This window comes from Ostrea edulis, chromosome 9 (genome assembly GCF_947568905.1).
Source record: "Ostrea edulis chromosome 9, xbOstEdul1.1, whole genome shotgun sequence".
NCBI lineage: Eukaryota > Metazoa > Mollusca > Bivalvia > Ostreida > Ostreidae > Ostrea > Ostrea edulis.
In genome coordinates this window covers 11,097,241-11,113,424 of record NC_079172.1, presented here as the reverse complement: position 1 = coordinate 11,113,424, position 16,184 = coordinate 11,097,241, and the positions used below count along the sequence as shown (strand labels likewise).

The window sequence follows — 16,184 nt, the reverse complement described above, 5'->3', positions numbered from 1 at the left end:
TTATATGAAACTGTCAGGAAAAGGAACATAAAGTACATACATATAATGTCTTGCAATACACAGGAATATCGATATTGTGTTGTCTAGCCATAACATTACAGTTTGCTTTGAGATATAACGTTGTAAGGTAGGCATGTTCTTGATGGGTCATGACTTTGTAAATGCAGATTATATGAATCCAAACCTTTCCAGATATTGGGAGTGTATAGTGCATGTGTCTGTCACAAAAAGGTGTGCCCTGTATTACACAGACCAAAGTAAAAAAAAAAAAAGGAAAAAAAAAAGACTGCTGTAAAAACAACATATTGTCAATGCCTGGATTGTAAGATGTACAGAGCACTCCGAGTCGGAGTTGAATATGCATCGAGTATTTCTTGAGTTGAGTGTACGCCAATGATGTGGGAGGATATTGTTCTGTTAGGATTTAGGACAGCTCTGTATGTCATGAATTTACAACAACGATCGTATAAATTACTGGTGCCTAAACCAAAGAAGCGCGGACTGCGAAGAAGACTGCTGAAATTTCTGGGAGTGAAATAAAACACTTGTGAATGAACACGAATACAATGCAAATCCTTTTTAAAGTTTTCTGTGTTATATCTAAAAAGTTTGGAAACAATGTTCTAATTAGATTAAATATTTTTAACGTCATCAACGTGTTCTGTTTGTTCTTTGTATGCCCCCGCCACAAAGTGGTCGGGGCATATAGTTTTACTCTTGTCCGTACTTCCGCCACTCATATGTAGAATTTTTTAACTATATATAAAATATATAGCTATTTCAATCTTCAAAGTAAAGTATGAACGTAGAAAAAATGAACAAAATAAACCATACAACAAAGAGAAAGTACTTAAACTTTGATTGCATGAAATAAAACCATAAAGCTAAATTGTCGCTTCCAATGCGAAAATAATAGTACGAGTTAATAGATCCCGGACACCAAAAATTATTGTTATTTATGAAAACAAATCATGAATAATATTTGTAAAAATCGTAACTCAATTCAATAAAATAATCAAAGGATAATGATGGCTTTGGATATGTTTGAGTAAGCGTATTATTTCATAGTGCAGGTCTGCAGTAAATCAGTCATTTTTTCAAAACCACCACATATAATCGCACGCCTCCTGGCGGCCGATAATAAAGTTTTTTTTATTTTTTCAGCACGACCATTCGGACTAGTAAACCGACATCCAATGACAGAGGGTTATTCTAGTACAAGGCACTTTATGAAAGGTGAAGATAACGAACAGTGATCAATCTCATGACTCCTATACGCAATACAAAATATATAGTTGGGCAAATACGGACCCCTGGACACACCAGAGGTGGGATCAGGTGCCTATGAGGAGCTGTCAGCTCAGGTGAGCTAAAATGACAAGTCAATGTCATAAATTTGTCTACAGTAAGTTGGGAAATCATCCTGATTCACCACGTTCACAAGAATTTAATTTTGCAATGCTCTATAATATACTAGTCTTCAAGGTCAATACATTTTTTTTCTTATTATCACCCCCTCCTTTTAAGAAAAAAGAGAACAAAAGCCGCAATGTCGATACTAGAATAAGAGAGAGAGAGAGAGAAGAGAGAGAGAGAGAGAGAGAGAGAGAGAGAGAGAGAGAGAGAGAGAGAGCTATAGCTATATAAATTCATAATTGTAATGATTTCTTATAATGTTCTACCATAATTAGGAAGTATTGAAGGTCAAACAATAATCGCAATTTTGTAAATCCTCGATATGGCTAAATTAAGGAACTCAAGGTCAGAGCCTTGAAACGAGGGAAACGATTTGTATTTATATTAATCATATTCTGTACAAAATAAGATATCTTATCTGGTGAATTTTGGCGATTAGGCTGTGGAAACTGATTTTAACTATGGATTTATCCTGGATTCATGCGCGTGAAATCACGCTTTACAACGAAACCATTTTTCTCACTCAGTACAACAGTGTATCATTCTTGTTACCAATGTAGATTATTGATACTGGTCGTTTTTTGTGTTATTTGTTCATGCAATATATGTCTCTTGATAAAGACGCGGGTTGCATCCAAAATTTGAGTTTTAAATAACCAACAGTGTCGTGGCCTTTTCAGTGCTTTTATAAATTTCTTTAGATCTATTGGCTTTTTATCTTCTCAGATCCGATACTTTAAGAAAGTAGGGTGTTGTTGGGTTTTCGTGTTATATATATATATATATATATATATATATATATATATATATATATATATATACACGCTAAAAGTGAAGAAACACAAAAACTTCAATTACATTTCGAATAACATTAAGAGTTCAGCAGAAAACAAAATTGGTACCGTATTAAGTTTTACATCACCTACACTGGTCTTAGTACCGCTCCTTGTCATGAAATATTCTTGAAATGCTAAATCTTTTCAAATGAGGCCTTAAAACCAATGTTCTTTTTTGCAGTAGACAGTGGTACGGTATATATCCCTTAATGCTATTTTGATGTACAATCGAATTTGCTGCGTTTTTGAGATTTTCAGATAAAGGAGTTATCTTCCTTTGGTCACCTTCAACTTGTAGTAAATCCTCTAGTTTGGCTACGTCTCGATGACTTCATTACAAACTATCTACAAACATAGTACATGTATGTTAGTAAAAACTTCTGAAATCCAGCAAATTTTTTTTTCTAGAGTGCTTTAGTATGCTATACTGAGTACTGCATCTGAACCAACTTCATTTGCGAATCGACAAATTGAAGTTCCGAAGATTAAATTTAATAATGGATCAGTGTTGATTACGAGTCTTGTAATAATGTTTCTGCCACACGAATAATAGCTAATTGAGAGTAATTACATAATTAATGTTCAGACACTATACCGGTATCTACAATATCTATTTAAATCAATCATGTTTTACTCCTACAAGGCCTTCTAAAATTCCTTCGAAAAAGAAGTCTTCATACGAATAAAAAAAACAATATACAATCAACCAATCATCCTTCGAAACGGGGAGGTCGTGTGAGTTCGAGTCCCACGGGGACCATGCCCGTGTCAAACCTAAAACTAGGTAGTGACTGCTCCTTCGCAAAATTTTTGAAAACGGAAGTCCCGTATCACAACCGCCGTTTATACGTAAAAAAAAAAAAAAAAAACAACAACCAAAAAACAAAAACAAAAATACTCACTGGCGCTAAGCGAAGGTTTAAATTTGTGGTACAGCTGGTGACGTCTAATATATTTAAATTTGTGGTACAGCTGGTGACGTCTAATATATTTAAATTTGTGGTACAGCTGGTGACGTCTAATATATTTAAATTTGTGGCACCGCTGGTGACGTCTAATATGTTTAAATTTGTGGTACAGCTGGTGACGTCTAATATATTTAAATTTGTGGTACAGCTGGTGACGTCTAATATGTTTAAATTTGTGGTACAGCTGGTGACGTCTAATATGTTTAAATTTGTGGTACAGCTGGTGACGTCTAATATGTTTAAATTTGTGGTACAGCTGGTGACGTCTAATATGTTTAAATTTGTGGTACAGCTGGTGACGTCTAATATGTTTAAATTTGTGGTACAGCTGGTGACGTCTAATATATTTAAATTTGTGGTACAGCTGGTGACGTCTAATATGTTTAAATTTGTGGCACAGCTGGTGACGTCTAATATGTTTAAATTTGTGGCACAGCTGGTGACGTCTAATATTAGGGGAGACAATTCTCGACGTGACGTAAAACAAACAACAATCTTCAAAATAGATTTAATGCCGATACATGTCGGTGAGCTGTAAAAAAATAAACCACAAGTGTATAAAAACCAGCGTACCTGGTAAACATGAGTAAATCATTGACAAATTGACAATTAGCATTGCTAGATCGATAAAATGCAGCAATATATTGGATATCTATTCACACTATCAAATTATTCTTGTTTCAACTGCACTTTGAACCTCACGTAGTACAAGATGCGTCACTCACGCATGACAAACGTGGTGTCTCTCTGATGCTCTTGAATTAAAACGCTAATCGCATCGTTCGCTCGCCCCCACCAATCTGATCCACGTTTTATTGAAGTATGTTTAAAACACTAGAAGGTATACCGGGTACGTCCTATTTTGTAAGAACTCAATAGTTACAGGCGGCCCAGGTACTTCGCCTTGTGGGGGCTTCAAGAGAGCCTTTAGAAATCCAGTCATGTAACTACCCCCTTTTCAGAAATTTCTGGATCCGCCACTGATAATGTCCTTTGCATAATTGTAAAATGAGAATGTATCGACCTCCTGCATGTTAAACATCACAGCCATCAAAAATGGATCCAATTCTAATCTTGACATCATTTGTTGCATCAATAAAAATTCCAAGTAGAGTTTTAGTCCATTATATCTGTTCCTGGACTGGCGGTTTGAGTGGACCACATTTCCCGGTGTCCAATCACTGTTTGTGTTATTGCCATTTTCTAAGCCATTTAACACTTTGTCGAAGGCAGTTGGCGTCGTGTCAGCCCATGGTCTCTGAGAATTCTTGTTGATAACGGGATTAGTAAATCCGTACATTTGCAAACTACACAGTAGCAAGACGAGCAGGGTCTTGCGAGGGGCTGTCATCTTTAATGGGATAGACCTGCAAAAGGTAAAAATAAATATTTTCACAAAACTATACATAGACCGAAGACAACTTTTTCATTGCTTCACATGGGTACATGAATATCGTTTCTCTTGAATGTCGAGAAGAATAAATTGTGAGCAAACTCTACAGCATGATTATAAACAGTTCAATTTCAGGTGAACATAAAGAAAGGGTAGTACATACTGAAGTCAACAGAGCGATCCTGTACACCAAGCTTTCGACTTTTACAGCTAGCCTTATGCGTGTAATTTCAATTTATACCTCTAACCCTATGTCAGCAAACTTGTAAAATTGAACAAATGATGGATTAAAACATCAAATATAATTATAATTTTCCTTCTTTGTTAAAAGGAATCCCTGTGCCATCACATGCCATAAACAATCATCAAAACATGTCCTTTATTCTGTAATTTGCTGGGATGTATTTTTATTTAACGTTTTTTTTTCTATTTCATCAGGTTTGTTCGCGACGGAGCTTCTTTTGATGTCATTTCAGTCCTAGATTTCACAGGTGGAAGAAATCAATAAACAGCTAAATTATTGAGAAAATATGGATCACTTTGTAATGTGTTTCAAGATCTGCTTTCTTTGTCTTTTCCTATGGATTCAGGATGAGCAAAAAAATATCCGGAGAAAAAAGATCCATATCATATAGGTTTTTCCCATGATGTAAATAAAGCACAAATACACCAAATATGTCAATCTTTAATATTGAAGATCTACATGGTATCCTTTTGGGGAGAAAGACGAATTAATTTGGTTGTTATTGCATTGAAATTCATGGGCAAGAATGCACAAATAAAGATGGATTTTAAGGAGAAAAATCACAAGTAATATGCGTTAAAAGCGTGTAATATATACAGTGTATATTTTTACAGCTCGAAAAGCGATTTGAAAGGTACATGTATTATACTCAAATGTCTTGACATTTCAATTTCCCAAAACTAGAACGTTTAGTAAAATATGAAAGAGTAATGGAAATCAGCCTCGATCTGAAACTGTAAACATTTAGTGAAATTAAACATATTCCAGGAAAAAATAGTGACTTAAAACACACACACACACACACACACACACACACACACACACATATATATATATATATATATATATATATATATGTATATGTATATATATATATATATATATATATATATAATTTTAATTTCATTTACTTGATACTGTTGCGTAGATGAATTAAATGTATAAAGTTAAACCATATTTAATTTTACAGATAAGTGTTTCATGAGCAGGGTTGCATGTAAAGTTGCAAATGGTTTCTGCTACAAGTCGATCATAAATTTCATCAAAAATATTTCTTTTTTTAACAAAATTTCACTTATCAAAAAACTTTCTGTTAAACATTCTAGAACTTGTAACTTCCAGTTTATAGTGTAAAGGTGGGGGTTAGTGCACAAATACAGAATATGCACCTTTTCCCATCATGTCCTAAACACTTCAAGTGCATGAAGTGAGATTTATCACACACAATACATCATCGACGCACTCATACCAACTATTTCAGGAGAAGGTAATTTCTTACTTCCAAATTTGTACCACTTTATGGCTCCGGTTTCCCCTCTGTTAAGTTAACTTACACATTAATGTTGATGCAGAGAAAGATAGACTAGACAACAGGTAAATGTGTTCCAATTGAATTATTGTAAATTCTTATAAATACATTAGATATACAATTAATTTTTATATTCTTGATGGAAATGTCAAAATTATAAAAGGTTGAACATTTAATTAATACCAGGAATACTTTTCACAAAATATCTAATACTACAATTTGTTAAATGAAATAATGTACATATATGTTATTGTGAAAGAAAGCAGATGTGAGGAAGCTCACATACTCCACGCTCCAACATTGCTTGACCATGCCTCACATAATGAATGGTATTGCATAAATGGTAAGGCTATGTATTACTGCAAGAATAGGACAGACGGGCTCGAAATTCTAAGTTCAACAGGGGCATAACTCCCAGAAAAATTATTGAATCAGAATGTTCTGGGAATATGCACACAGTGTGTCCATATTACATGTAACTACAGAGTTTCACGAAATTCTGTTGAGCGGTCTCAGAGGAGTTGCGCTGACAAGAACAGGAAAACCAGGCTCTAACTTCAAAAAGGGGCATAACTCCCAGAAAACTTATTGAATCAGAATTTTCGGGCAATATGCACACAGTGTGTCCTTATAGGGTCGGAAAGTCTCGTTTACTTTCACTTTCAATTTACTACTTCCGGGCAGCAGTCGAAAAATGTCACTTTGTTTTGCTTTGGTTATGCTCAGATGACAGCGTTAAAATGAACCTACAGCCTATATAGATTCCCTAGTTGTGCAAAAAGAGGAAGAAGTGGATTTATAGATGCAGGTAAACAAGTCATAATACTTATATTTTTAAAGTTAAATCGCCGATTGAGAACTCAGAAGCAGTGAGCTCTACCCATGACCGGGTGATTGATCTAAAACATAATTTACTGAATATTTTCGATAATAAACAGCTGTCAAGTTGAAGGGTTTAGTTTTTTATGAGTTAAAACTAACATTACATGACACAATTATGCAGGATGTTACTTTTGATAAAGGAGACAAACTGAATGCAAAAGGGTCGGGGGGGGGGGGTGTGTCGGGAATAAAACAATTAGCTGGGTAAAGTATCTATTTGTACCATGTTTTGTCAATCTCCCTGATTATTAGTTGATCATATAAACTTGTAATAACACATTTTTATGGGATGCTGATAGCTAAGGGAGGGGGGGGGGGGGACACATTTACAAGGCAATGCAGTTTCTCATTTTCATTGTTTTAATTAATAGTGATATTGCTTATGTTTTTATTGTGACCCTCACGGAAAATGCTACCAATTTTGAAACAAAACAATCTTTAATGACGATTGGGATCACTGAAATAACATGTTTTTACAATATTTGCATTAAGAAACATAATACAGGACCCAGAAAAAGTTTTTGATACACATGTACTTCATTTCTGTATATGTGTTTGTAAAACACTATGCCTCTTGTGGCAACAAAGAAATAGTAAACATTCACCCATACATTCAGATCTTAAATTAATTCAATTTAGATTGTGGCTTTTGAATTCCTCTTGAAAATGAAAATTTTGATACAAGATGTTTATTTACTGTTTAATAATGCAGTGTTGGGACAAGAGGGGGTGGGGGTGGTGCCATCCCCCATTTGGTAGTTCATATGTACAGTAACAAATATGGGGATTTGGGTTGCAATTTTGATAATTTTAATTTACACACATACCTCTTTTAGGGGGATAGTATAAATTACACTCCTCCCTCTCCTTTGCAAATTTTCTTGATCCACCCCTGCAATACTTTTAATGATATTCACTTGATGTCTATGCTTGTTACAGATGCTGTTATATACATCATTTCCTTCAGAAGTATCTATGTGCTGGTGGCTGTTATGAAGAGAATGAGCCCATTTTAACAACTTCTAGGATGGGCGGTACAAGGGTTCATACCAGTGATCAATTTCTCATGACTCTTATGAAGTTGCACCTAAATCTAAGGGATCTACATTTAGCACGCCAGAGGGCTCAATGCGGAATTTACCTCTGAAAGAATCGCAATGGATACAACAAACATAACACTGGATTTAACTTTTAAAATGAATAACTAGTCATTATCTGACAGCAACTACATTGTGCAAAATTTGTCACACACTGAGCAAAGGCTATTACTTGTGTAGAACAATTGTTCTGAATTCTATCCTGGATCCACCTCTGATGGTGACATTGTTGATCACTGAGGTGTATTGGAGATGTTGAAGCCAGATGATATATGATTCTTGCTAATAAAGGATTTGATATATATGATAAACTTTAATCAGGAGTGACATTGAACATATCACCTTTTCTTTCATCAAAATCTCATTTCAGTAAGGATGACGCACAGCTGTTACAAGACCAGGAAGAGTCAAATTCATGTGGAGTGTGCAATTGAATAATTAAAAACATCCATATTCTAAATCATATACCTTCACAATACAGACATATATATCTGTCCACTAAGATTTTCACACTCTTGTACATTTGCAAATCCTCTACTGAAGGAAATAGCTGATATGAATTCCACAATATATTAAATCTTACCTTTGTACTTAGGTACTATAAATGTACAACTTCTTACTCACATTATTCTGCATTGTCAAGTTGCATTAAATGATAAAGTGAACATTTATTTAAGGTTGCTAGTCAAAGAATTTGTTAAAATGGTGATTCATGCACATCTTTACACTGATCATTTGTAGCAAAACCAAAATAAAACTAATGGAAGACATTTGAATTTTCACAAGTCTGCCTAGTTGGTTATTGCATGTATGCCAAGTATAATTCCCATAATTCATCTCGAAGGATGAGAATCACTTCCATGTTCATTGATGTTCAAACTATGAAATTACAAATGGTGCCTGTGAGGTAAAGCTGATGGAGAACTTGATGCCAACAACCATGGCTCTCTTTGAGCTGCAGCGCACCTTCCGGGTTGCACTCTGAAAATTTTACCCAATTTTTTAAAAAAAAAGACTGACATCCACTATGTCTATATATTCTTTCATAAAAATACCAATGCTAGATAATTCTTATTTGGACATTCAACATTTTCTTGTAGCATAATACAATTTATTTACTTATACCGATGTCTGATAGAATTTGTAAAGAAAAACTTTATAATGATATCTGCATTTATCTAGCAAAAAACCCCTATATGTTTGCACAGACATCCTTTGCTGTTGTAGAGAAAGGATATTTTAAAAATTTCTATATTGTCTGGAGATGCATTCATTTTTGGTGAACCTTTATATTTTGGGATCACCTGAATTTACATGTATACAAGTATTCATTACAGAATGAATATCAATATTGATAGTTTGACGAGCATATACTGTATAAAGAGCTCTGGTGAGTTACCTATATTCTGATTGCCTAGGTGGATACATTACTTTCATTGTCATAGCTTTACAAGGTGCAGACTTAGGATGCTTTATCCAGCTGTGTTGTTTACCATTTTATATCTAAAAGATTAACACATTAACATTGTAGTCATTTTCACACAAAACATGTAGATTATGCACACTAAGATGCAAATTGACTATCTGCCTATCTGGACTAGTCAGTATTTCATAATAGACATATAACACGTTCTATCAATTCATCTGAAATTCAGATAAAACAAAATTCATAAGTTATACATGTATTTATATCTACAATCCAGTGGCGGATTTAAGGGGAGATAGATCTCCACCTCATGAAATTCCCCCTCCCCCTATTTGAATCCCTGGGTCTGCAATACTAGTATATATAGAATTGCACACTAAAATGTTTGTTGACTATCTGGATTAGTGATAATTCAGATAAATCAAAAAAATCTTAGATGGCAGTCGCGGATTTAAAGCCCCCCCCCCCCCTCCCCCCGAATTTCTGGATCTGTTCCTGTATGCAGTTTTACATACCAAATGTATATACTATAATATTATAAATTACTGCAGCTACATAGTGGACACAAAACTTACTCCATATGTCACTGATATGATTGGTGCTAGTAAAAAGTTCCGTCTTCATTTTATAGAAATACCTTTATGAAATAATTTAGATAAATTTCTAAATGAAACTGTAAAACGTTCAAAATCATAGAATAAAATAGGGCTATATATCCATGTTATATACAACAGGAAAAAGTTTTATTCTTTTCTAGAGCTCTAGCGTTTTCACTCGATGCAGATTAATACGGGGGGGGGGGGGGGTACCACAACACGAATCAAGAATCAGAACTACGCAAATATATTGCTGAGATTTTGATCGAAGACTTTCGATATCTTGAACTAAACTCTGAGATATAGATGCATGGGTGTATGCAAGGTGAAGATAACGAACAGTGATCAATCTCATAACTCCTACAAGCAATACAAAATAGATAGTTGGGCAAACACGGACCCCTGGACACACCAGAGGTGGGATCAGGTGCCTAGGAGGAGTAAGCATCCCCTGTTGACCGGTCACACCCGCCGTGAGCCTTATATCATGATCAGGTAAACGGAGTTATCCGCAGTCAAAATCAGTGTGCCAAGAACGGCTTAACAATCGGTATGAAACACGTCAGACAGCATTTGACCCAATGCGAGGTGTATTGACGAACTAGATCGTTATAACGACCATATAATTTGCGAAATGCTGACTTCAATCGAGACTGTTGAAATCCCTGTACCATCAACTTGTTTGTCAGTAGCTTACCTCGATTTAAAAACTGACTATACCGAGAACAAGCTCTTGCATATCGAATCAGTTGAGATATATAAACACCATATGCAGGAGATAATGGAATATTGCTACATAAATATGGGAAGCTGACGATGGAGAAGCTGAAATCATCCCGTTTGTCATACAGTTGAGTTGTCAGTTTGCCGTTAATGTCTACTTTCAATAAAATATCTAAGTATGAAGCAGAAGTGGACGACTCTGTGGTGTCCTTTATTTCGAGCTCACAGAGATATATCAAATCGACATATGAATGAAAGCTATTATTGTTAATAGACAAAACGTCATCGATATATCTAAAAGTCGAATTGAAGGTCACAGCGAGAGATTTTTTCTTCTCACGTAGAATTTTTGAATAAATTCTGCTTCATATGAATATAAAAACAGGTCAGCTAACAAAGGAGCACAATTCGTGCCCATGGGAATTCCAACAGACTGTTGGAAGACCTGATCACCAAAGACCACGAAGATATTGTCAATGAGGAACTCTAGCATATTTTTTATTTCAACTTCAGAGTACTTGTGCGTGGAATCAGAGTGGTGTTTAACAAAGTAAGTTTTTGAATGACTGATCACTAGATATGAGTATTTCAGTTTTCCGTTTTTGTTGAAGAAGCAACTGTCTATGATGTCAAAAAGTCTAGTCTTTAATTTATCGTGAGGAATGGTCGTGTATAGTGTTGAAAAGTCATAGGTTTTAATGCTATTGATTTGGGAAAAATTTTGTGATTTCAAGTTTACTAAAAGTTCTTTAGAATTTTTTAGAATCCACATTTGATTAACACCACTTCTGGCATATGTAGTCGCACAGTAAGTTTGAAGTTTCTCCTTCACAGCTGTTAACATTTTCGTGAGGAGCAAAGATAGGGGTTTGGTAGAGCACTTACTGGATCCAGCAATGTATCTGTTTGTAAGGGTTTTTATGTAGTTGTATATGATGCAAACGACTATACAGTGCAGACGGTACTCTATAATGTAAACATGTCTGTACTTTGTTGGAAAATGTCTCGTAACCGCTGTAATAACTCAGAGCTTTATCTAGAACAAATTTTCTAAACCCAGTTGTTATCCACCGCTCTCTCGCTTTTTGTGGTTTTGAATGTAGCGAGTCTAGTACATTATTGATAATGCCATCCTGACAACTGCCCGGAAGTACGATGTCACGTTACTTCTCGCGAGTCACATGACGAAACTTTCCGACCCTATTAAGTACAAAGCTTCACGAAATTCCGTTGTTCGATCTCAGAGGAGTTGCGCTGACAAGAAAGGGATTGGCGGACGGGACAAAAACATTTTACCCTCCGCAACTTTGTTGCGTGGGGTATAGATATATTATCGAAGCAGGTTACTGACAAACAGGTTGATGGTGCAGGGGTCTCGTTTAAAATCAGCATTTCGCAAATTCTATAGTCGTTATCACGATCAAGTTTGCCAATACAACCTATCATTGGGTCAAATGCTGTCTGACGTGTTTCATGCCGATTGTTTGTCCGTTCTTGGCACACTGATTTTGACTACGGATAACTCCGTTTACCTGATCATGATATAGACCTCACGGCGGTTGTAACCGGTCGACAGGGGATGCTTACTCCTCCTAGGCACCTGATTCCACCTCTGGTGTGTCCAGGGGTCCGTGTTTGCCCAACTATCTATTTTGTATTGCTTATAGGAGTTAAAGACCGAGTTTTTCGACCGGTCGGTTTACCTCAGTTAAGTTTAGTTGGGGGTGGAGCTAATTTTAAGCATTACAATTAAGAAGGGTAGCTTGTGTATAGCTTCCTGAATACACGGGATGTTACCTATATTACCTGTACGTTTTCGTGAGATAAATCATATGTGCAATTATTTTTCTTGTGCATGTTATTCAAAATATTGATAAAAAAAATTAATGAATCAAACATGTTAAAGCACGATAAATTTATTTTGTAATTGAGGACGTTAGCCATTGAAAAATTTAGGCAGAAAATTCTTAATTATAATCATGATGAAATAAAGTAAACCAGGGACCTATATATTAGTATATAGGTCCCTGAGTAAACTATCTACAGCTAGTCTGTTCTTTACTGCCACAAATGTCCCACTCAAGGCTGTCTTTCAAAGTTTGGATACCATGCTCGGACTTTACGAATAACACAATCAGGCATGATGTCTCTCTTGTATCCGTGCGTCTGCCAAACATACAGATTCCTACGAGAATCCCTTCGTACTGCGGTGGATTTTCTGGCGATATAACGATCATCGTCCCACACCCCATGATGACTCAACATAGTCCAGAATTTCTTATAAAGTTTTTTTCTGTTAGATTTATTTTTTCTTGACGGCACACCGGGATTTTCTGGCCACCAAAGTTGTCTGTGCGACTCGTCCATAACGCATGGCCTACACCAACAGTCGGGACATTCAGCTCTTCCGGCATTTCCCTCAATAGCTGGTCCAGGCGAAGAGGGTACTTCCTCAGATATAACTTCTTCCTCGCATCCCAATCCTAACCATTGTATGCAAAAAGGGCTCTTACAGCGGATAATTTCTCTTCTGATAGAGTTGCGGTTACTTTTGTTGCCATGTTTCGTCGTAAAATGTCGCTGATAAAATTTCAACTGAATATAAACGGACTTTTAATGACGTATTTACTCCTAATTAAAATTTTGATAATAGTATATAAACACGACATTTCCAATGAGAGTCGGTACAGTCTCTTGAGCATAAAATCCATGTCCATGTAAATTATGTTCTAACCATCCATAATTTTCTATCGCACCTCTTCCTAAACACAACCCATCATAATTTATTATAATTGATGTAATTATATGTAAGATTTTCTACTCAATACATTATATCTTGTGACTATAGATGTAATACAATGCCATAATTTTCTTATCAAAACTTTCTCTATAGAGCTGGCATACTACGCGGTAAACATCAAAAGATTTCACGGACGCCTCGATCGAGAGACGAGGTGGACAATGTATACACACGGATTAGTAACTAAATGTCCATCAATTTCTAGCATCCAATCTGAAGCTAAATTTCTCCTGATTGACAGGGGTTTACAGACCAGGTAAAATTGAAGGCGGTGCTTATTTCCTCGGTCTTTAAGAGATTGATCACTGTTCGTTATCTTCACCTTTCATGAATGTATATGAACAGATATGGAAACATTTTTGACTAATTAAAGGAAATGTCACAATTATAAAAGGTTCAACACTTAATTAAGACCAGAAATACTTTTTTTTTTACGAAATATCTAATGCCATGAATGTACAGAGATGGAAACAATTTTGACTAATTGAAAATATTGATCTCAGTCGTAAGACCTTCCGTAATATGGGCGACTGATCTCGTTGGTTAGTAGCACCCAATTTAATGTCTAAATCAGATCTAGCTTAGCCAACAAGAAGTCCACATCTGCCGAATGCTGATGGCTCCGATTTCCCACTAGGTTTTAAATAATTGACATGCATCCATTATAGAGAGCCTCATTATTTTCAACCAATCAGACTGTGTTTACTTTGAAAATCTGATTGCCCCAGAAAAAAACACACACTTAGGACAACAAAAGTACATATAAACATTAATGACTACAAAAGTAAAATTAATGCAAGGTATGTGACTTTGCACGCAGTTTCTACGTCAAACAAGTGAAAAATGTGAAGTTCATGTGATTACACAGACTGCCATCTATATTGATATTCCATGCATACTTTTTAATCGGAAACTTAGTCACCCTACGTCTCAGGTGATCAAACATTAAAAAAGATGATTGATTGAATGAATATTGTTTAACGTCCCTCTCAAGAATGTTTCACTCATATTGAGACGTCACCACTGCCGGTTAAGGGCTGCAAAATTTAGACCCAGATGCTCGGCGCTTATGGCCTTTGAGCAGGGAAAGATCTTTATCGTGCCACACCTGCTGTGACACGGGACCTCGGTTTTTGCGGTCTAATGCGAAGGACCGCCCCATTTAGTCGCCTCTTACAACAAGCAAGGGGTACTGGGGACCTATTCTACCCGTATCCCCACGGGACTTCAAAAGATGAGTCCATGATGTATCCAATAGGAAATAACAAATATAAAGAGTAAATATTCAAGGAAATAGTGTCTAGTAGAGCACTGATCTTCATAAGGTTCCTCTTAAGCAAATGGTTTATTGTCATCTAGAGTTGATCCTTATCCTAAGTCCCTCATCCACAAGGGTCGTTGGGAGAATCGTTTTTTCGCCAAGCCGATCTGCTGCAATTGGCAGTCGTCATGAGGGAATCCGGCATCATCATTATGGTCTAGTCCCCAACGCGTTCAGACCAGCTCTTCATCTGCCGCACCAGGGACGGATTCAGGAATTGCGGTAAGATGGGGGCGTCAATTTATGAGGCAGGGGGTCTGGGGCGAAGGGGGCCCCAAGGGGTGAAGCCCCCGGAAGCTCCTGCATTTTAAAGACTTTATAGGGCTTGAAATACGAGCATAGGCCTACATTTTGCAGCCCTTCACCGACAATGGTGACGTCACCATAAAGATTTCATGTTTCCAATCTCTGTCGCTCCCGGTTATAAGTAGTACGAGTTTTTATTTATCAAAGTCAAAATCCCGGGGTCATTTGACCTTGATAATAGTTTGATCCTGTTCTGAGATCCACTACCGCTACTGGTTCTGAAGTAATATTCAGTTTTATGTTTAATGATCAATGTCACTGGAGTCCACCTTGATACTTGTCAAAAATAGTGTGACACGTTGTAGGTCCTATCATGCTCATATCATTTCTGAAGATCCCATGTCGCTATCAGTCCCTTTTCATAAAGTTATACCAGTTTTATAATAATGGTCAGAGGTCAAGGTCACTTGACCTTGAACTTTGTACGATTGATTGTATATTGTTTAACATGCCTCTCCAGAATTTTCCACTCTATGGAGACGTAGAAATGAAAGAGGACATGTTTATGCCGACATGGATAAGAAATGGAGAAGTTCCATCTGCTTAACACCCAGGTACTGAGTACCAATAGTGACTTGGATCGTCAGCGTTCTTCCTCTTTTAGGACTGCGCATAGCTCTTTACGGACCATCTGCTAGCAGAACATCATTTTGTATCGATGTGAACTTTGCAGCATACCAAAGCCATGAGGTGTGGAGATTTACATAGAGCCAATCTGATCATGAAGGCGGAATCCGCTATAGATGCCAAAAAGATCGGCAATCAAGTGATGCTTTCGGACCAGTGGTTTGATACGCGTGATGATGTGATGCGCAACATCATTAAAGCTAAACTCGCTCAGTGCCAGGAATTTTGTGAAGCACTTCT

The 16,184-nt window shown here is 36.4% G+C and overlaps 1 protein-coding gene across 3 annotated transcripts in view; it reads left to right on the top strand.

Moving 5' to 3' along the window:
- The first annotated feature begins 15,126 nt into the window (after positions 1–15,126).
- LOC125667843 (retinal guanylyl cyclase 2-like) overlaps positions 15,127–16,184 on the top strand; it is an 88,973-nt gene continuing 87,915 nt past the window's right edge. For 2 of the 3 annotated variants that reach the window (XM_056148502.1, XM_056148503.1), the window contains exon 1: positions 15,134–15,233. The gene's annotated coding sequence lies outside the window, so the exon portion shown is untranslated. Of the gene's footprint in view, positions 15,234–16,184 lie in introns of all 3 variants that reach the window. The other variant, XM_048901506.2, reaches the window with a different exon arrangement.